This window comes from Malaya genurostris, chromosome 2 (genome assembly GCF_030247185.1).
Source record: "Malaya genurostris strain Urasoe2022 chromosome 2, Malgen_1.1, whole genome shotgun sequence".
Classification (NCBI taxonomy): Eukaryota; Metazoa; Arthropoda; class Insecta; order Diptera; family Culicidae; genus Malaya; species Malaya genurostris.
Genome location: NC_080571.1, coordinates 242,388,435 through 242,412,636, shown reverse-complemented (window position 1 = coordinate 242,412,636; position 24,202 = coordinate 242,388,435). Strand labels below are relative to the sequence as shown.

Sequence of the window (24,202 nt, the reverse complement as noted above, 5' to 3'; positions counted from 1 at the left end):
AATGCACACGTTTAATGTCAAGATGCATTTGCTCCTTAAGCAAATCTTCAAGTTCTCGTATCGAAGGTCGAATTTTGCACTGTCTGAAGTCAACATCAATCATTTCTTTCGTGTCGGTGGTAGCTTTTGTTCGTTTGGTTCACTCATTTCAAGGTCGTTCTATTGTTCACTACACAATACTGCACTTGGTTTCTTCTGTCCCGAACGTAAGCAGTTTTGTTTTATCGACTGACTTCGATGAGATGAGAAAGCGAACTGATTTGCGAGCTGTATGTTTCGGATCGTTGTATTGTTGGAACAAGAAGCCATTCTGCACGGAACCACCCGCGATCCCATTTCAACCAGAATATTAGTTGATTTTCTGAATTCGATTGGTTAAAATTTGGTACAACTAATCGATTGTTGTTTTAACTAAACTGTTATTTTTGTTTTTCGATTAGCAGAAACGATGGTTGAAACAACTAATTTAACTGTTTGAAAAAAAAATGCTGTCAATTAGCGAGGACACATACCTTTCAATTTCAACAAATATTTTAGTTGAAAAAACTGGTGTTGTTATTGAAACAAAATTCTGTTTGTTGAAAAAAAAATCGGTTTTATTTGTTTTAGACATTTTCGTTGAATCAACTCGAACAATATCATTGATTTGCGAAAATAATCAAAATATACTTACTGATACACGTCATGATCTATTTGAAATAAGTTCGGTATGTTGAGATTCATAAAATAAATATCGTTGTTAAAATATAAACAGTATTTTATATTGACATGTAATATCATTAGGGCTGGGAAAACTACCGATCACTGCTGATTTCAAGTGATCTTAACCAAGGAATAAATTATCATTACGAAATCAGAACTGATCTGATCTCTAAGTGGTTTTTTGTATGATCATGATCATGTCAAGTCGAGATCAGTAAAGGTCTTAATTCTAAAAAAAACCTCTGATTCGATCGGAAATGATTGATGTAGAAAAACGTTTTTAATCAGCAAAAAGCGCCCGGAGGGGCGAGTAAATCAGCGAAATTATTAAATTTACCTAAAATGAGTATTGAAAGATGATGCCTTCAAACGGTTGAACTAAAGTTATGCACTGATAATTTTAGTCAATTTATATAAGGTTGGGTGCATCAACCGCTGGGAATTGGAATTTTGCGACGGCAATTCAAACCCGCAATTCAAACGCAGCGCGTTCTGTGTGTTTGAAACCCTTCGCTTCTGTTACTTTTATAAATTAAATTCATGTCAAAAAGCGTTTTATTGCTAATGCATGAACATCATCATCGGTATCAAACAGCTGGAAGTAAATCAATGATCGAATTTGATGCATAAAATTTTTGCGCATACCTGAAAGATTACGAGATGATCATTCATTAACATTTTCTAATTTGTCACCAAATCTTTTTCGTCTTAAACAAGGTTTTTTTTTCATAAATACGTTTACTTCATAGGCAATATACATAAGTTTTTCTTCGCCGTGGCATCCACAATACATAGTAGTTTAAACCTAATACATTTTGAATATCATATTAGTATGTTGGTACTCATTAGTTAATCTAAACATTGTTTTTATCAAGCGAGTTGCTATTTTAAATTACATTAAATAAAATACATTTATTTTGTACATGATCTTATAACTTTTTCAGGTTTGTTTGTATCTTCTTAAACAAGGTTAACTTTATCACTACACCGCTGTTAGATAAACACTTGTTATCATAAATTTCTCAAATCGAATGAACACAATATCACCAAACGCTTTAACCATCGATGTTGTTTTCATTGGCATTTTGAAGCGACGCGAACAGATTTCAACTAAAAAAGCTGTTGATTTTGCATTGCGATTATTGTTTTGCTTTCAACTGTCTCCGGCATTTGACAGCATTCAAAACAACGTATTTTTCAACTACTTGAATATATGCAAATCAAAAACCATATTGGTTGAATCAAAAAGAAATTAGTTAAATCAACTATCGCAAAAATAAAAAACTGCGATATCGCAATTTTATGATCGAAAGGTTCTCCGTGTGTAGACCAATCATCAGTAAGGACGGTTTCAAATTTTCAAAACAATATTCAATGTACTCATCTGCATTCATAATCTCATCGATTAGAGCCAATTTCTCAACTCCGGACCAGTGCTGTAAAACTTCATTCAATTCAATTGAAACTGAATGTGGAACACATTGACGATCTCTCTAATGCAGTAAACTTCACTCTCTGACACACACAATGTTTGCTGACGGCCCGAACGGGCAGCATTCAATTCATCACTCGTTTCTCTTCAATCGAGGCTCAGTTTAACCACCGTCAGTTGATCTCTTGAAATGTCAAAATATTTCTTTCAATAGTGTGAGAGCGGCCTTCAAATGAGGTTCATGTAAACATTCGAATTGGTTCAAGATAATAGATGAAAGACAAACCAGATAGCTGAAATATCAATCACAGAATACACATAAATTAATTCTTTCGTCCTTTAGTTTTCATTTTTAATACTTTACTCCATTTATAATTCTATTCGTTCGAATTTGCTTACTACCAAGAGCGAAGGCGTTGAAGCAGGTAGACTACTTGGCACTCGAAACTGAGCAAACAAAACTTCAAATGACTAGGTACGATTAATCAACTGACGATGAGTTCCGGGAGCTTCACTTGAAAATGGCAGCAAAAGTCAAAGAATTAGTAGTGATATGCTGACTGTCAGCGGCCATAAATTTCATTTTCATCTTATATTATTCGATTGAAAATGAAATTTTACCGCACTGCTCCGGACCACGTAAAACACCCTTACACCATGATGTTACTTCCGCCATGCTTCACAATCTAAAAGTCTAATCTCCTCTGTGCGGCGAAAAACAAGTTTAATTTCTCTCCCCGCTCTGACAACATCAACGAGAGCTCTACACTTTTACACGTATACACAACAGTTCTATACAGTGTGCACGCATCATGATAGCGCGTGTATATTTTCTTTTATCTATAGCACAAGATCGCATCAGAGTACTAAAGAAGAGCACCAAAATTCTCTGAAGTGGATGCAGATGTTTTCACCGTAGTGTACACAATGATGTGCAATCTGGTGTACGGCTCCTATAAGAGAAGTGTGAGGCTCGCATGTTCAATAAAAATACAACTTCTCATTGATTTATTAATTTTCTCTATAGCGATGAAAAATGTGAGAACAAAGCAACACAATTTTCATGATTTCATGTACATGCGAAAAATTAATCAATTTAATGTTTTCTTTATAATTATAGAGCTTACTATTCGATCTGTGCAGTTTTTATCTGGTCAGGCTGAAATAACAAAGTATATTAGTTTTGAACATCTCCAAAGATCTATGACTTTTAATATCTCATATTTCTAGCTGTTCCATTTTGCACTTAAAGGTCTAGATTTAGTCTTAAGCAACCGGTTTTCTATCAGAAATGAAGCTGTCAGAAATCGCTCATGTAACTGAAATAGACGCACTTTTTTTCTGGCTAGTACTGTATGCCGGTTATGTAATTTATACGATAATTTCACCGGAACCATTCATTTGAACGTGATCTGCGACCATATCATAACTTTAAATGAGCCCAAGTTGGTCCTAATGGATTCAGCCACCTTTCATTATGCGGATTGACAAAAGTGTGATTTGTCGGTTACGTCACCTATCTCCGGATCCGGAAGTGTTCGCCATTAGGCATTTTAACTTCTCAAATAGTCCAACAGTAACTTTAAAACGAGTCTAATTACGAAATATTTTCTTAACAGGATCAGGTATATCCGGAAAAATTCAGCAAAAGAATCAGCATTTTTTTTGTTGTCGCTTATAAGATAAAATTTCCGGTGCTGGGAGTGGCTGCTATTTGTTATTAGAATTGATCAATGACATAATAATAGTTTAAAACTAGCTGCAGATTAGTTAAATCGGGTTTAGTTGTCTCCGAGAAAATGAGCGGATAGAAAAATGGTGTGGTTTGTCGGTTACTTCACTTCTATGACTATATCTCCGGAGCCGGAAGTGTCAGCCGTATTATCTTCGAGCTTCATCCACAACCCAATAGTAGCTTTCTAACGAGCCGAAGCTTGTTGGAATCGATTCTGCCATCTCCGATAAAATTGAGCGGAATGAAAAAGCGTTGAAAAGTGTACACTCTGTAGTGCTATCGAACACTATGATGAGTGATTAGGGCCTCCGTTAGGAATTGACGCGGCCCAGCATTTGGTTGCAAGTGTGTCGACTGGTTTCACTCTTTACTCCACATCACCAGAAGTCGGTTTCATGTGAATATTTATTAGAAAGATTATACAATTTCACCCGTTTTTTGCTCCCAATTTGCAGCGCGCGTTATCGTATAAGTATGTTCGAGTGCTGTTTTCCACATGCCTTGAAAGTTCATGTACAATTTTCCCAAGTATGCAGGGGTGCTGTACGCGTTACAACCAACGTTGCACCATTATTGGCGGCTGCAGAAACAGTGGTAGCGGCAGTGCTTCGAATGGGCCAACCAGATTCGTGCATACGCGTTGCAAAGTAACATATGCCAAACTAGTTGCTGCAATGCTCTTAAAACAGATACTTTGGTAATGGAAATAGATCCAGTTTTCACGCGAATAATTTTACGCTGCCCTTCTCCAATCTGCTAAGAAGGCAAAATCATAAGCATGCAGATATGGAATTCTAAGCGATGCATGAGCACGCAATCATTTTGGTCACACAGGAAAAACCAAAACTAGCACGCCGAGTTTGATGCTATCGCTCAATCTAGAGGACCAATTTGGGATAAACGGTGGTAACGCAGAACGCATCCATTTAGTTGGATGTTGGATAGTTCGAATTAAATGCGAACTTGCAGTCGTATCGTTAGAATAAATTAGTACATACCGTACGTTATCCATTGCATGTAGAGAGGATACACAAATGGTTATCTCGGTACAAACAGTTGCGTTGACATTGTTGACGAGTAGTCTTGATGCAATAAAGGTTTAACCATTGGACTGATGTTATGAATTAAAGTTTTAAATTCCTGCATTGTCCGATGCTAACGTTTTCATATCTCTGCTCTGTTGTACTATACAGAGAAGCCTACGAAAGTTTACTTTGTTACTTTACTAACTCAGGAACATGTTTGAAGCCGATCTCTGAATGTGTTACGATATAACTTAAAATCACAAATCAGCGTCAGTGGCTGAGCGGTAGGTGAACAAACAACATGAAAGTCGGATCAAATAAATTTAACAGCACCCTATGGAAGTAAGACCTTTTATTTTAATCCAAGTTTATGAAAAATGTTTAGGCCATCTTTGAAAAATCTAAGTAAATTCCGTTTGTGAGCTTTTTGACTACTATTTCGGGTACTACCGGAACCGGAAACTTGGAGTTAATATGGTCAAAGTCGATTTGTTGTCCACCAACTAACAAGTTCTTTCAAATTGGAATAGTTTTAAGTGCAGGATCGTTTCAACTTTCTTTGCATCGTTACTTTAAACGACGGTTTTTAATTCTCAATACTCATCTTATAATACCGAAATCGGAAGATGGATCCACATGTAATTCAATAGACACCTATGAAAATACAAGATCGTTTATTTAAATTTTAATATTACAAAAATCGGTTAAGGGAATATATGGGGCATTCCACGCAAAATCAGGCACCCAAAAAATTTTTTTCGGTGAAGAATTCGAAAATATTCCACACGTTTTTTTTTTCATTCCAATATGGTACGTGGAATTTTCGAGATATGTTTTTTTGAAGTTTCGCATTTACAGAAAAGAGCCATTTTTCAACGGCTTATACTGTATGATCTAATAAAGATACAAAAATTTGCCCAAAGACATGAAATGTGCGTCTTTCCCTTAGCTCAAATAGGCGATTCCATAAAACAACTTTTATAGTTCATTGAAGGAAAACAGTTAAAAACAATAAACAAATAAAAAAAATTCAAACTTCGGCCTGATTTTTTTTCTTTTTTTTTTGTTGGAAAAAGAAGCCTTAGGGTTTCAACTCAATCTTGGCAAAGTTTCAGAGTGGAAAGATTAATATATTCGAAGCAGTGAATTTTTCAATCACAACCCGCACGCTCGGATACGTGTTTCACAGATTAATCTGTGTTTCACAGATTTTCAATTTTCTGCACAGATTTTCACAGATTTCTGAAATCGATGACAGATGAGCCCCTAAAAGTTTTCAATTTGCTAGGGATAACTGAGAGAAAATAAATATGGAACAGAGAGCGGTTGGAAGTAGTTTTCAACGTTTTGCACAGTGGAATTTTCACTATCAAAAGAATGGCACGTCGCGCAAGTTTACAAATGATCAATGATTGGCAAATTTCGACCGCGAATGAATTGTACGAATGGGGACGGGTATAGCGTGATGGGTAAGTCGATACCTTTCACGCAGCCCACCTGGATTCGATTCCCAACCCCGCAAATAGGGTCGGAAGGTTTTTCTGGCCCGAAGAGGTAAATGACCTCAAGGTTGAAACCTCTATAATCGAAACAAAAAAAATTACGAATGGGCTAGGAAAGCATCTTTTCTACCCAACATTTCAGTCATATTGAAATGTACCGAAGATTATGCAAAAGCAGAAAATTTTTCTTAAAACCGTTTCGAAAAATGTAAAACTATTTCTGGAACATAATCGTTTTACTATGTTGAGCCACACGGAGACAAGGAATCAAAAATGGAAGTTTCTTTTCAGGGGACGGGTATAGCGCGATGGGTAAGTCGATGCCCTTTCACGCAGCCCACTTGGGTTCGATTTCCATTCCCGCACATAGGGTCAGGAAATTTTTCTGGCCCGAAGAGGTGAATGACATTATGGTTAAAACCTCTATAATCGAAACAAAAAAAAAGTTTCTTTTCCCAGGACACGTTTGAAGTATTGAGTTTTTGTAAACCAGAAATTCCAAATCATAGAAAAATGGCAACTGTGTAAAAACTGTATGTCACCACTATTTTATTAATCACGTAAATCCTTTGCCCCAATTTACCCGCTTTTTGCCTACACGGTGCACACAAAACATCATTTGCTTGCAAAAAAATCGAATTTCTCAAGAAGAGAAGAAGAAACTCGACGCAATGAATGTTTTCTGATTTTTGAGTTCATTTTTACACCACGATCTTAACTGAAACGCTACTAACAATAAACTGTCAAAGTTCGATCAGTGGCGTGACATGTGTCGACAAGTTAAGCCCGTATTCGAGCGAGTTGCGCTGCGGTACACTCCGCGCCTGCGGGTCGTGATTGAAAAATTCACTACTCTGAAAATATTAATCCTTCCACTCTGAAACTTTGCCAAGATTGAGTTAAAACCGAAAAAAAAGATGAAAATATTTGTGGATGGCTGATTTTGTGTCTAATACAAAGTTTAGTGGAAGAAGTTCGCTTAGCTTGGTATTTTTAAGGGTTTTATGCAAATTTTATTTGAACAAACGAGAGACAATTTGTTGGTATTTTCTAATCGGAAATCGGAACCCAGGGTAGCCTGAGTTAATTTGATAGAACGTTTACTAACAAAGAAAAACGATTGAAATCTCGGCGAACGACCACTAAAAGTTAAAACCGTGTATAAATAAATTATATAATTAGTATATAAATAATGATTGGATACAGATTTTTTCTACGTTTTTTGCTTCACTGCTTTAAGAAACGATGTAAAATTTTAAACATTTTTAATTAAATTATTTTTTTTTTAAACTGTAATCCCGGTACCGAAAGTCGTATCTGGATGGATTTGTATGGAATTTTGTACCATACCATATGAACTGAGTTTAAGAAAATCGGTTAAGCCATCACTGAAAAAAGTGAGTGCATGTTTATAAAAAACCTGTTTTAATCAACCAAGTTGTTTCAGTTCGGTTTCACATCTCAACTAAGTCAGTCGATGAAATAAAACCGCTTACGTTCGGGACAGAAGAAACCAAGTACAGCATTGTGTAGTGAACAATAGAACGACCTGGAAATGAGTGAACCAAACGAACAAAAGCTACCGCCGACACGAAAGAATACAATTGTTGTTGACTTCAGGCAGTGCAAAATTCGATACGAGAACTTGAAGGTTTGCTTAAGGAGCAAATGCATCTTGACATTAAACGTGTGCATTTACTTCAATGCAATAAGACGAATAATGTTGTTTACATCCCGTTTTATAAAGAGTTGGATGCAATTCAATTCGCAAAAGACAATAACAAGGTGCACTATGTGGAGCACGAGAACATTAAGTACAACATTCCAGTATATATGGAAGATAGTGCTATAGAAGTGCGTGTGCATGATCTTCCCTCGAGCGTCACCGATTCATATATTCGCAAAACTATGTCCCAATACGGAGAAATTCTTTCTATCGAAAAAGAAAAGTGGAAGAACTTTTTCCCCGGTATTCTAAATGGCGTACGTTTGTTACGCATACACTTGAAGAGGCCTATACCTTATTATGTGATTTTCGGTCAAGAATTCCGTGCAAATCAATTGTTACCTATGACAATCAGATGGCCATATGTCAATATTGCCAAAAAGCCGATTGCTGATGCGTCTTGAATATAAAAAAATTTGAACAACCAATTTTAAAAAAGTTTCTCCAGATTTCTTCATGGGCGCTCAAAATTATGCTTTAAAACTTTTGAACACACTTCACCCTGTAGTTTCGGAACCGGAAGTAGAAATAGGATGAAATTCAAACGTACACTCTTAGAAAAAATTAAATTTACGATCGACGTAAATTCAACATGCCGTAATTTCTTCGGTGATGACACAATATTACATCTTCTAACATGTAAAAATAAATTTTGCGTCTGTATCGATGTAAGCTTGAGCCAAATTGACTTTGAAGTTAATGATATGACTTATCTCTACATGCTTTCAATTGTGAATGTAAGTGAATCACGACGCTCCGTCGTGCATCTATAGATATGTAAATTTTCTAAGTGTGTACACAACGTATGTTTAGTATGGCAAGTTCAGAGGACTTTTTTACGTTCTTACCTTGTTATGTATAGAAACACGCTCTTGAAATAATTATTTTTTTGTAATATCGGAACCGGAGGTAGTATTCAAATAAAAGTTATTGCTTTTTGACTATGTGATACCTTTAATTTAAATTTAAGTTTGTAAAAATTCATTTGAATTTAAGTTTGTAAAATTCAGCCATGGAGTGCTTGTTTTTTTTTGATATTTTTGCACATATTACCCTGTAACACGGGAACCGAAAGTCGGATCCGAAAAAATTTAAATGTGTTCTATAAAAAAGTATGGCTTTTCATATAAATATTACACTGTGAAAATCTTTTCAACCATCTCCGACAAAATTAAGTGCATATTTTGATGCCATTTTTCGCACGTATCGGCATGTAATGCCGGAACCGGAAGTCTGACTAGGATAAAAATCAGCAGCGTTCTATGGGACCATACGCCCTTTCATATGAATTCGAGTTTGTGAAAATCAGTACAGTAATATCGGAGCAAATCAAGTGCATATTTTTTGCACATACACGCGCACACAAAGATATTTTGCGATCTCGGCGAGCTGAGTCATGTGTTATTCTGGATGTATTAGGTGTACAACTTTGCTTCCGCCGTTTTTTCCAAAATTTAAAGCTTTATTGCGAAAAAGTGCTTACAGATGTATTATTCAAAGTATTGTCCGTCGCAAGCGTCAACTTTCTCCCATATTTCCGGAAATTTTCGGATCCCGGCTCGAAAAAGGAGTCCTTATTTGACGCTATCCATGAAGCAATCCATTTTTCCAACTCTTCGAAGGATTGAATATGTTGATCTGCCGTGTTCCATCGAACGGAATAGGTGGAAGTCAGAAGAGGCGACATCTGGGGTGGGGCAAGACTTCCAATTTCAGCGTTTCCAGGTACTTTTTGACCACTTTTGCGACGTGAGGCCGAGCATTGTCGTGTTGGAGGATGACTTTGCCATGTCGCTCTTGATACTGTGGCCGCTTTTCTTTTAGTGCGCGACTAAGGCGCATCAGTTGCGTTCGGTTTTAAGAGCTCGTAGTAAATTGTTATTCATCTTTGAAGGTTTTTTCTCTTCCACTATCATGTTTGTCTTCGACATCGAAATCACCATTTTTAAAACGTTAAATTCACTCCCGACACGTTCTTTTACTCAGAGCAGCATCACCGTAAGTTTCTGAAAGCATTCGATGCGCTTCAGCTGCATTTTTTTTAATTGTAACAGAAAAGTAAAACTTCCCGCAAATGGCGAGAATTGAGCACATAAACAGACATTTTCGAGCGTGAATAATACGAAAACAAGAACAACTGTCACTGAAACGGCGATGACAATTCGTTAGGCACTGTACACACTCACTTTAAAGGCAATATCATCTATGTATTTTGACCAGCCTCAGCCGGTACAGCCACCTATCGGAAAACGGCGGAAGTAAAGTTGTACACCTGATATTGTGGAACACTCTTTAGAACAGTTTCGAAGAGTTTTTACGTTACTTGCATCGTCTCTTTTTACGGTGGCTTTGGCATACTGTAACTATACTATAAGGTCTTTTAATTAAATCTAAGTTTGTGAAAATCGGTGTAGTCTTTTCTTTAAAAAAAATCAGCATGAAATCCATTTTAAAGTTTTTGTTCAGTTGTTTTCTGGGACAGGAAATCTGGGACCGTTAAAACTAAATTGAGTTCATTTGGTCATCAACTGAACTTTTTTTATAAGAAACCACTCATTGTTGAGCTCTTGTATGACCTACCTAAAATTAGGTAGGGAAAAATATTTGGGTTGCACCCGAATTTTGGATAAATAACCGATTACTCGTTTTTAAGGTTAATAGTGAGCGTTATTTGCTCATTCTGAGCTGAGAGCTGAGAGCTCTTAGATTCCAGAATTGACAAGAGAAATTTTTGGAGCCCCATAAAGGCCTTTTTACTGCCATTATTAGTGCTTACTGGTTACCAGGGCAATCGCGAAAAGTTTTGATCTCGACAGAACGACGCATCATCCCATGCTTCGGACAAATCGATTGATTTATTAAAGATTGTCGGCGGTGAAACTGTCATGAATTCAAATGAAACCAAATTTAGGCCAAAATTTACATTAGTTCAAGTGAGATCTGCTGTCTCTGTTCGATAGATGAGTAAAATGAACATAGGTGCATTTGCCTCGAGTATTCGCATCGCTATAGCAGTAGTAAGGCACTGTTTCTAGTTGCATTTCCTAACTGAGATTTTCTAACATAAGACAATGACGTTTATATGCGATTTTCAATGGTGTCAGGTTGAGGCGCGTAATTGGATATTCATTTTAGGAAATTATCAGACAAAATGTATCAATCAGGTTTTAAAATTACTTGTACTGATTTAGTAAGTCGTTTTTGGCTATGTATTACAATGTTGCAAATGTAACCTCATTGAGATTGAGTTCTGAAATTATATTTAAGGTAAGCTACCTGAAACAGATTGCTGGCCATTCAACCGATTGTGTAATTTAATGTGAAAAAGTAAAACTAGTACCAAAACAGCCTGTAATTCATCAATCATTGCACCTATCCAGGTCAATTAACTGAAATGACTTCGTGCATGGTATCGATGGTAGCGCTACCGAATGGCGGAGCCTTCATTGCGGCCATGTATACAAGCATGGCTTCGGCAAATGCTATATTTCATCTAATTCGACTTTTCAGCTCGATTTTATTACGTTGCGTGCATGTTAAACATGATTTAATTACTCACTTCCGTCGAGCTCACCAAGTGCTCAGGCCCTCTAAGGCAGCCCGTAGCACAAAATCTGTCGTCGTGTCACCCATGGTCAATCGGATTAGCATTAATTACGGTGGCTGTTCGGCTATGGACCCCGTTCCTTCTACGATCGGTTCTGTAAGTATGGTTAGAATCGGGCCTAATAGTTATGTATTTAATTTTTAATTACAACACGGGCATATATGAACTGAACCACAAACATTCGACGCGGCATGGATTGGTAATCTTTTCCAGTTGAAAAAATTAGGCACAAACCCTAAATCATATTTAAAGGCTACCTGCTGATTAAATGAACATTTCGCACGATGAAATTTAGTATAAGTAAGGAGGTATGGTATTAAATAGTTTCTATTTTCTAAGTATAAATCAAAGTCGAATTCTAGTGCAGTTTGAGTTGAAGCTGATCGATCTGTCACGTCGTGGTGCTATCAAGTGACTACCTTTTAGTTTTTTCAAAATTAAGTACTGCATTTTATATTAAAATATCAAAACACGGAGCATATTTATTAGAAGTATTTCGTAAAATAATGTTCAAGAGCTCAAATTTTAAAATCTGGCACTAACCACTGATTTTTTTGCCGCACTCATGAATATTGCATGCTTTTTATAAAGTTGAGTTCGACAACTGTTCGTTTATCAGAACAATAAACTTAAGGCGCTTTAGTATACTACAGTAACTATATGCTATAACAGCTATAACAGAATCAAGTAACAAAAAGAATGAATAGTACAAATTCTGTTATTGTAGTCTTTTTCGACATGTATGCCCGATATTTCAGATTGATTGGCTTATTCCGGAGAAGTCAAACCCACTAGAACACCTCGTAATCATTGTGCTTTTGCCTTCTCAAGACCACAATAAAGTCTTTATTTCGCTACATGCGAATACAGGAAGTGCATGATTTCCGGTTTGCTGGCTCCTCGACGATCCAAGACTGATGCTACGACACGAAATTACTTGATCTAGTATCTGAAGATGGATATTACTTACATTGAGATTTCCCCATTGAAGGTAGTTCTCCTGAAATCGACGCTTCTGATACCCGTCTACGAATTGACCGGAAGGATGTCGAAGACAGTCTAGTGATTGCAGTTGGAAGGTGGTTTTCGGTTCACGACAATCCCGCTCCAGAGACAGGCATTACGTCGTGATCCTATTACACCGATCTAGAATTCTCCGACGAAAGAAGTTCTTTCGACAACGAATCTCTTGTAACTCGTACCCGTGGTTGTAGCGATTAAACGACAAGTCTCTGGTGATGGATATAGCCAGCACCGACGAAGAAAGTTTTCCCGACACCGAATCTTCTTTAATACCACACGTGACACCCGGATGAGTACTAAAGTCGTTCCGGAAATTTCGGTGCTCGTCTACGAATTGAGTTGTGATGTGCTTCTGTAGCTCCCAAATTACATCTAGACTGAGTAACACCGACAAAGAGTTCCCCAACAAAGCTCTTCCGACACCGAATCTCCAGTTATACCACACGGGGCACCTGAACAAGTGCCGAGATCGGTCCGGTAATTGCACTTGAAGCATGGCTTCCATATCTCCAGCTTTCCGTCGACTTTAAACTGTTGTTGGGGCGGCTACTCGATTAGTCCGCACCGACGGAGAGCTCCTTAGCGAAGAAAGTTTTCCCGGAACCGACGCTTCCGATAAATGAAGAATAATCGACCGAAGGGAAGTCCAACGATTCCGATTGCTGGAAAAGTTTCAAATAACTAGCACCCCGACGATCCTAGGCAGTGTTACGTCGCGATCTGCTCATCCAGTTAGGATCTAGACTACACCGACAGAGAATTCCCCGACGGTGGAACTGCTCTCGAACCGTCGTTATCTGGAAATCGCGAAGATCACAAGTTCTGGTACGTGCTCGAACTCTTCGAAATGATTCTCGCAAACTTAGATTCAAATGAAAGTTATTTTTGTTCCATACGCTATTTACAGATTTCATTCGAATCCGAATCCGGGTCCTGAAATACACGACGATAAGTGGTTAATATTTTATACCCAGGCAATACACGTGAAAAAACGCAGTACACGAAAATGTACTGTAACTGCTTTGGAAGATGTTGGCATTTAACGAAGATATATGTAGTTGTGTTACAGATGACATTGAATAGGAACAAATCATAGAGATAAATGCTGAACAATTTAGAAACGGTATTGTTATGTGTAATACTGGAGCAGATCATTTCATCGGCGTAGATCCTAATACTTCTAGAGCTATATCATTCAAAGATAACACTTGGATCAATAAGTCCCGAGACTAAAGCAGAGATGGCGCTCGTAGTAAACCAGTAACCACGTCTTTCTAGAGTACTAACCTTTGCTTGAAACGGGTCAAAATTTTAAGTCGATCCGACCAGAAACAGCTGAGTTATCGAGATTGGAGTAAAGTCGTTTTGTAGTTTGTTTAAAAAATGGAAAAAACCGAGTTTCGTGTTTTGATAAAACATTGTTTTTTAATGGGTAAAAACACCGTGCAAGCGAAACAATGGATTGAAAAATGTTATCCGGACTCTTGTCCATCAAAAGCAACGATTTGTCGGTGGTTCGCCGAGTTTAAACGTGGTCGCACCGACACAAATGACGACCTGTGGAAGCCGTTACACCGGAAAATGTGAGTGAAGTGACAAAAATTATAATGAAAGATCGTAAAGTGAAGCTCCGTGAGATTGCTGAGATGACACAGATATCATATGGAAGTGTATTTACTATCCTTCATGAAAAATTGAGCATGAAAAAGGTTTTTTCCAAGTGGGTGCCGCGATTGCTTTCGATGGAACAAAATGCACCCTGCCACAAGTCGATGAAAACAATGGCGAAATTGAACGAATTGGGCTTTGATCTGCTTTTCCACTTCTCATACTCGCCAGATTTAGCCCCCAGGGACTACTGGCTTTTAGCTGATCTTAAAAAAATGCTTCAGGGAAAAAGATTTGGCTCAAATGAGGAGGTCATCGCTGAAACTGAAGCTTATTTTGAAGCGAAAGATAAATTTTTTTATAAACATTGTATTGAAAAATTGGAAAAACGTTGGAACCATTGTATTACCCTAAAAGGTGATTATGTTGATGAATAAAAAAAATTTTGCAAAAAAAAATGTTGTTTCCATTGTTAATCTCGGGACTTATTGATACACTCAATTTATTTATTGTTAGCTTTTTATTTAATCAGTTCCATATTCTTTATAATTATCATTTTTTTACGAAAGCGTAGTTTTTAAAACTGTTTAAACCGTGTTAATTGCGAAAACCGTTCACATAAAACCGCGTAAATTGTGGAATCCGTTTAAAAAAAGCCGTGCAGAAAAAAACCATGCGAAATGCCGTTAAAGGCTTGAAGTTCTGAAAAGGACTATTTTGTTACGGATGATTACATTTGTATTCCAGGATGAAGAGCGCCAGTCAAAGTTTGAGCCTTGACCTATAAGAAATCATTGCATAAATATAATCGTAACACAAATCGTACAATCGCTCATATATTTCAATGTTTCATACATCTCAATATTTGAGTGAAAGAAACTATCAAAATGCTGTACAGGATTCATTTCCGGATTTCAGAAGGACCAAATTGTGTAATACTCTACGATAATAAACACTGGAACATTTTTCTCGAACGCGTAGCAGCCAAATGCTAGGTTTATTGGTGTTCGTTTGGTACGAATTTCGCACTGCAAAAATTTCACGGAGCTTATCAAATTATTCTAGATTTGCACTAAACGGATGATTTTTACCTTCGATTTGTAAAGAAGTAATCTTAATAGCTCTTTAGATAACATTTAGAGTCATTAGAACGGCTGATTTTGTATAATGTTCCCCATCGTTGTCCACTTTTCGTTTTCCAGCAGCTGGATGACGCAAACGTTCGAACTGATTTAATCAATGCCGATTGATTAAATATCAGGTGTACAACTTTGCTTCCGCCATTTTCCGATGGGTGGCTGTACCGGCTGAGGCTGGTCAAAATACATAGATGATATTGCCTTTAAAGTGAGTGTGTACAGTGCCTAACGAATTGTCATCGCCGTTTCAGTGACAGTTGTTCTTGTTTTCGTATTATTTACGCTCGAAAATGTCTGTGTATGTGCCCAATTCTCGCCATTTGCGGGATGTTTTACTTTTCTGTTACAATTCGAATAAAATGCAGCTGAAGCGCATCGAATGCTCTCAGAAACTTACGGTGATGCTGGTCTGAGTAAAAGAACGTGTCGGGAGTGGTTCCAACGTTTTAAAAATAGCGATTTCGATGTCGAAGACAAACATGGTGGTGGCAGATAAAAAGCCTTCAAAAATGAACAACTAGAAGCATTGCTTGATGAAGATTCGTGCCATACCCAAGAAGAACTTGCCGAATCGTTGGGAGTGAGCCAGCAAGCCATTTCAAAACGTCCCAAGGCCCTGGGCATGATTCAGAAAGAAGGAAACTGGGTGCCGTACGAGTTAAAACCGAAGGACGTCTCGGTCTCACGTCGCAAAAGTGGTCAAAAAGAACCTGGAAACGCTGAAATGGGAAGTCTTGCCCTACACGTCGTATTCCCCAGATGTCGCCCCTTCTGACTTCCGCCTATTCCGTTCGATGACACACGGCCTGGCAGATCAAAATTTTCAATCCTTCGAAGAGTTGGAATCCATGATTGCTTCATGGATGGCGTCAAAAGAGGACTCCTTTATTCGAGCCGGGATCCGAAAATTGCCGGAAAGATGGGAGAAAGTTGTCTCTAGCGACTGACAATACTTTGAATAATACATCTGTGAGCATGTTTTTCGCAATAAAGCTTTTAATTTTGAAAAAATAAACGGCGGAAGCAAAGTTGTATACCTGATACTAAACCAATTTTAGTTAGGAGTGGTCAAAATAGTCAAATGGGCGGTCCCAACGGCCACACAAATAGCAAAAAAATTGGAATTTTGGCTTTCAGAAGGACACTGTTCGGAAAATTTTTCTCGAAATCTTTGCAGTCAAATGCTAGCTTTATTTGGGAAGAGGGTCATCTCTCGAAAGCCATTTCGCCGATAGTCGTTTCGCCGAAAGTCATTTCGCCGCAATTGCTTAGGTGCTTAGTAGCTAATAGTCAACAAGTTTTCTTGGTAGCACCGTTCTGAGGTTCATGGATCAATCTTTATTCAAGAGTACAAGAATTAATCTTTATTCAAGAAGTACAATTGTAGGTCGACAGAACGGGCGTTAACGCTATCGTCTTTCATTTTTCTTTATTTTAAATCAATTCTTATTACGATTATAAGACGATTTCAGGATTCGGCGAAATGACCCTTTCGGCGAAATGGCATTCGGAGAAATGGCTTTCGGCGAAATGACCCTGATCCTTTTATTTGCGCTTAATCAAATCATTCAAGACTTTCTCTAAGCTAATGATTTTTACCTTCGATTTTCAAAGAAGTAATCTTAATAGTTATTTATATAACATACAGAGCCATCAAAATGGCTGATTTGCATGATGCATCGTTGTACAGTTTTCGTTTTTGTTCTCCAATGCAAACGACCAATAGCTGGTAAAGCTATCGCTCTTGTTTGAAGCGAAACTCACACTGAGAACGTTGAACAGCTCACAGAACAACTAGTTATTGTTTTTCTGCGGTTAGGCTTGAGGAACGGAACCTCATATTCGTCATTGTCTGATGCAGCAGTTGAATAATGTCGGTAGGTCAACAAAACGGGCGTTAACGCTATCATCTTTCATTTGTCTTTATTTTAAAACAATTCTTATTACTATTATAAGACGATTTCAGGATTCGGCGAAATGACCCTTTCGGCGAAATGGCTTTCGGCGAAATGGCTTTCGGCGAAATGGCTTTCGGCGAAATGATTTTCGGCGAAATGACCCAGATCCCTTTATTTGCGTTCGTTGGGTGCGAGTTTCACTGCGAAAAGTGCATAAAATTAATTAAATCATTCTAGACTTTCTCTAAACTAATGATTTATACCTCCGATTTTCGAAGAAGTAATCTTAATAGTTATTTATATAACATACATAGCCATTAGAATAGCTGATTTGCATGATGCATCGTTGTCCAATTTTCGTTTTTGTTCTCCAATGCAAACAACCAATAGCTGGATGACGCTATCGCTCTTGTTTGAAGTGAAACTCACACTGAGAACGTTGAACAGCTCACAGAAGAACTAGTTGTTGTTTTTCTGCATTTAGGCTTGAGGAATAATGTCGGGTGTAGTTCCATTGTCTTGTTGTAGATGGAGGCCCGCGCACTCGGTGTGTCTTCGTTCATGGATTATCATAATGTGAAGCTATAAAACGTGCAATAGGTTCTATTTAGAGATTCGGTTGATTTTGTTGTTTTGTGTTTGAACCTATTTTTTCACTATATAAATAAATTTACGTAATAAACATGGTATCAACCAGTCTTATTCTTCTATTCATTTCATGGAAGAATTACAGAAAATATTCAAACAGGGAAAAAGTTATTGAGAAATCAAATCTGGAGTAATTTCGTCACATTTTCGTGTTGTGAAATTTTGAAAATGCACCCAGGTGAGTATAGTAAAGAAAGAAGTAGTTCTACGTCAAAACCGTGTAAAAGAAATTTCAGAACATTTAGGGGTTTTGTTGGTTTGTGCAAAAAGCACATATTTTATTTCTATTTCTTCGCGTTTCGCCTTCGGCTCGTCAGTGCTTAAAGCAGTTCAAATTGAACTGCCATCTCGTGCCTAGCAGTTCAACTTAAACCGTTAAGCATTTAAGTTGAACTGCTAGGCACGAGATGGCAGTTCAATTTGAACTGCTTTAAGCACTGACGAGCCGAAGGCGAAACGCGAAGAAATAGAAATAAAATATGTGCTTTTTGCACAAACCAACAAAACCCCTAAATGTTAACATTTTGCGACGGCCAGTAATAAGCCGTCACTCGTTTACGCCTGAGACGTCAGAAATAATATAGCACTTGTGCAATATTATTTTAGGGTTGCATAAGTAGTGCAAACTAGCACTGACGAGCCGAAGGCGAAACGCGAAGAAATAGAAATTTCAGTACAATCCGATTTCTATTCCAGGGCAGTTTTGAAGTGGTGACATGAAGCCAAATTCAATTTTTATAAAAATCATGGTTTAGAGTGGCTTTAGTCTCAAATTCCGTTTTCCACAAAAACATGCACTATAAAGAGAACCAAAAAATTATTTATACCCAAACTGTTACTCTTACTGATAAATGAGTGATTGAAAACAAACCAATTCGCACCGTCTCATTCTGCTATTAACGCAGAAGGCGATAGAATCTAGCCGACGCCGTTCTCACACGGAGTCCACGTTTTTCCTGGATTGCTTGTTTTTATTTTCATCCGTTTCACAGTCTTCACAGTTTTATTTTTCGTTTCACAGTCATCCATCCCTAGATCGGGAACAGAATTTTGGTCAACTAAAATTTGATAAATCATCGAAGTGAGCCACTTTGCATGAAAGTAAAGTGTGTATAAATTAAGCTTTATGTTAATATTTTTTTTAATTGTACCATGATTTATAATGCTACAATTTTTAATAATAACTAAATGTCTCAGCAGAAACTCGCTTGTTTGAAATCCGATACGATCATTTCTCCTAAAAAAAATCTTGCGAATCTAAATTTAGCATCCACATAAAATCTAAAACCTTGACATATGCAAATTGTCTGTCGAATTATTGCTAAAATTATCGACGAGCGTTTGGATGTTAGAATCTCTATTAAGATATCTAAACGTTATCTAATCTTGGGAAAAACGGTTTCATGTTAATAAGAAGGACATTGCTTCCCTCAGTTAGGAAAGTTGCACACACCGATCTACAAGATCTAGATGACCACTTTACAACTTGACCACATTTAGGTTCCTGCTGAAACAAAAGTACTTTGTATAATATTATACTTGGTCATTAAACAGATTAGTCTTCGCGTTTCTGAATATAGTACCAAAACACGTTTTATATATAAATAGATGAATGCATGGAAACATCTAAAGTTTTATGAATACATGTTTTATTTATCAAAGTTTAAAAGGTATCCACAGTATTCTGACTTTTTAAGAGGCAACCGTTCTCCAAAAATAACCTGTTCCAAGTGAACGCCTCGTGATTTCCACTGTTTCTTCCGTTGCGAATCTAAATTTAGCATCCACATAAAATCTAAAACCTTGACATATGCAAATTGTCTGTCGAATTATTGCTAAAATTATCGACGAGCGTTTGGATGTTAGAATCTCTATTAAGATATCTAAACGTTATCTAATCTTGGGAAAAGCGGTTTCATGTTAATAAGAAGGACATTGCTTCCCTCAGTTAGGAAAGTTGCACACACCGATCTACAAGATCTAGATGACCACTTTACAACTTGACCACATTTAGGTTCCTGCTGAAACAAAAGTACTTTGTATAATATTATACTTGGTCATTAAACAGATTAGTCTTCACGTTTCTGAATATGGTACCAAAACACGTTTTATATATAAATAGATGAATGCATGGAAACATCTAAAGTTTTATGAATACATGTTTTATTTATCAAAGTTTAAAAGGTATCCACAGTATTCTGACTTTTTAAGAGGCAACCGTTCTCCAAAAATAACCTGTTCCAAGCGAACGCCTCGTGATTTCCACTGTTTCTTCCATTTATCAACGCGTCGACAGCACAACGTGAACTGCGTTAGTTGAATAATCATTCATAAAGTGCCCCTACGCTATCAAGGCAAGAGACATCGGAGATCGATATTTGCGAGTCGATTTGCTGGATAAATAGTTCCATTAACTTGACCGCTCTGCCCTGCTTCGGTCGCAAATTGCACTGAAATATCGATCGGTGCGACGACTGGCCGGCAGTCGCCGTGTGTCGTCGAACGGATTGCTTGTTGCAACATTGTATGACGGCGGAATGAAATTGAGTTTACGTTATTTGCCGACAGTGAAATGGCACCTGAGGTGGAATGTTATCTGGTGCTACCCTCGGTTGCAGGAATTACAAATGGGTAGAAATCAGCTGCAAAAAAAATGAGTCGATTCGTTAATGTTGTTAGCCTCCGAATGTTTGTCTGTCGTCTAGTGAGATGTGGTGTGCCAGCTGCCTGTGGCAATCATTTTGAATTTTTTAAATTCTGAAACACGCTATTTAGGTTTGTTCTATATATTTTGTGTTCACAAGCCGTTAGAAAAACGGGACATGTTTGAGTGTAGGGCAAAACTGAATACTAGTTTAAACTATAAAGATTTCATTTATTTATATCTACGGTAGTTGATGAAGCCCCATCGCGAAATCTAACTGCTGCTTGACAATAGATCATAAATTTCAAGATCACAAACGCTATTCAGTTGAAGGAAACGAAGCTATAAATCTTGATTTTGATTCGAGAAATGACCGCAACTTTTAAAGTATACAATCACGTTGTCTGGTTTGTACGGTACATTCGCAAGTGGTGCGCAGAAGGTCGTTGTCTAGCTTCTAATTGTGCAAGTGCAAGTTGAGCCATCTGACTTTCAAATTCTTTCCATTTTCATCAATACAGAGTTTTTGTTAGTTTGGGGATAAAACCCTGTATGGCTTTATTAGCATCAGTAGGCTGAAAGCAGAGAGAGGGACATAATAGGTACTGAAAAAAAAAGATTTCCACGGAAAACTAAGCCTCATTTCGTCTCGTGATATAATGACTCACAATAGTTTTCACAAAAAAATAAAACCACTCGATTGACGGAAACAATTTTCTCCTGAGCTGGTTTGTTCAAGCTCAGTGTCTAATTTTAACCTCCAACCGAAGCAAAACAGCATTGTTAGAGTTTTTGTTTTTGGAATGTCCCACGCCACATTATCATTGATATTGAATCTGTTACAGTTTTTTAGCTATCATCAAAGTCTTGTTCTGTTCGTTAAGGTAGATGTCGGTGTCGCCATTTGACCTCTGCTAAATTCAGACGTTGACTTTATAGCGCGGTCAATGAAAACGGATACATCGATAAAATGTTCTGGAATGCAAGGTTGATTTTGCGAAAGCATACACTTTTTCATAAACAGCATTCGCTCCGTTTTGGACTGTGACGGTCAGTTGAAGTTATAATTTATGATGTTGAAGTTGGTGGTGACATGCTTGGAAAATGGAATCGATTAGAAATGAATTTAAGGAAGCAGCAAAATACAAAACTGCGAGGACAAACGGATGGATGTGATAAATTAGTTGAAATCATAGAAACATGAACTCCATTTCCGACGGAATTTGTTTTTTGAATATTTATCATTCTACTTCTGTGAATACATAGGCGGATAGGATAGAATTTATAACTGAATAAAATTATAATGATGCTGCTAGTCCTGAATCAGCTATGTATGTGATTTACATAATTGAAAATGACTGATATTCTGCTTTAAGTATACTATACGGTGGAATAGTTTGATCCACCTTCAAAATTATCTAAATTTCTTTGATGTTGAAATGGATAGCTTATAAAAAGAAAGTTCAGTCAACCTTGGAAATGAGAAAGATAATTCGAAAACAATACGACGAGCTTGTTATTATTGTTTCCGCGTAGAAGTTCGCCTATAGGTAATAGTGTGATAATTGATTTGGAAGCATTCTGTGATGGACTTTGAGCGTCTATTTCTTTGAAAAATGTCTGCAACAAGATTTAGCTAGGAATATTTTCTTTCACATCACACTCAAGTTTCTACCGCATGAAAACATTGTATCAAATAAAAAAAGCATAACTTTGAAAAATTTGAAAAAAAGAAAAAAACGCTCACCAAGCGCTTTTTTTGCTAGCTGTTTTAAAAATTCATAGAATCAAATACTCAGGCATTTCTACATATTTTGTATACAAAAAATATCGATTTCGGTTTGTCACAAAAATCCAAAGAGTCGATTTTAATTTGTTGTGAATTTCTAAGACGTGAATTTCTAAGACAAGACAAGAAGCACAACTTTGGAAAATTGCAAAAAAAACGCATAGATTGAAAAATTCACATAAAAGATCGCGTAATCGTATAACCTTGAAAACTTCATTAATAAACCCTTGAGTGTATTTTATTACAATGGTGTACGTTTTGTAGATTTCCAGAACACTCGATCTTGATACACCTGAAGTTATTCAGCGTGTGCCTAGCAACAGTATTCGATCAGCTGAGCATTTCAAAGGTCGGCATTCGTGTTTAATCATCCTTCTGATTTCTATATGTTTGTACACATCCTTCCGATTTCTATATGTTTGTACACTTGATACGTCTCGTTATTTGTGCGTTTGTATTACTTTCCATTCTTTTCTTTACAACCCAGTGATAAGCGTAGCACTTTCTCTATCAAACACACCGAATACTCGGAAATATGCTACCTCCATCGAGCATGTCTAATGGTTGTACAGAATATCAAAGCTATAAGTTAGCTTAGTGGTAGTATTAAATATTACCGCAAAGTTTGAAGTTGGATCTGGAGAAAATCCAATAGTAATCGATGTGATAATAAGACTTTGGGTTTGAAATTGAATTTGAAAGTTCCATCTTTCCAATGCACAAATTCCTGTGTATAACCCAAATGAGATTGTTTAGTGTTCAACGAATAAGGTTGAAAGTATATTTTGAGTGAATTCAAAGAATTTGCTTCGTTTTTATATATTCACATATTAATTTACAGTCTCACCGTAAGGTAATGGTGAGCTCAATTCATTCGCGTCCCTCGCCGTCTAATTTTGTTTCAGTTGTTTTTATTTCTTCATTTTAAAGTTTACATAAATTTTAATCATAATTTTGATTCAAATACGTATTATAAATCGTCTGTAGCTCGATGATGTCATTTTAAATGACGCGGTGACTCTTACAGGGTCCGGCACTCGAAGTGTAACCAACTTCAGACCTTCGAGCCTGGCGTCAAGGTAAATGCGACATATTATCGGGAAAGTATTCTGGAGGTTGCTTTGAAGCCGTGGGCAGACAAACATTTTGGTGGCAGACCATGGAGGTTTCAGCAGGACTCGGCACCGTCTCACAAAGCTCGAGTGAACCAAGAATGGCTGAAAAACAACGTTCCGAACTTCATCACGTCCACACAATGGCTCTCGAATTCACCAGATGGGAATCCAATGGATTATTCTCTTTGGGCCATTTTGGAGAGCAAAGTCCGAAGTAAAAGATACACCAGTCTCGAGGCGAGTGGGCCAAAATACCTGCAAGTCACATTCGGGCAGCTAGCGATTCGTTTTTTTACCGTCTCAAGGCCATAGTCAAGGCAAAAGGTGGTCATATCGAGCAAAAGTGAATTGATTCTGAATTTTGTATTATTTTTACACATTTTGTACTTTGAATTAAGTAAAAGTAATTTTCCAAACTGAATTTATGGCCTTTTTAATTGGTTACACTTCGAGTGCCGGACCCTGTACATTACTTCGAACAGAAACAGTTCGTGTTGATAATTTGTTGAGTGTTTATATGATTTACCAGAGCTTACCAGGGTCTATGTTGGTACTATCCTGAAATGAAAATTTTTCTATTTGGCGAAATTCTGGTGATTTTGTCGAATG

At 37.2% G+C, this 24,202-nt stretch overlaps 1 long non-coding RNA gene across 1 annotated transcript; it reads right to left on the bottom strand.

The window, feature by feature from the left end:
- Positions 1-17,405: 17,405 nt before the first annotated feature.
- LOC131427683 (uncharacterized) lies at positions 17,406-20,349 on the bottom strand. The gene is made up of 3 exons (XR_009229299.1): positions 20,281-20,349; positions 17,661-17,979; positions 17,406-17,597 (listed from the first exon to the last, which is right to left on the bottom strand). It is a non-coding gene; the product is annotated as an uncharacterized LOC131427683 (long non-coding RNA).
- Between the last annotated feature and the right edge of the window lie 3,853 nt (positions 20,350-24,202).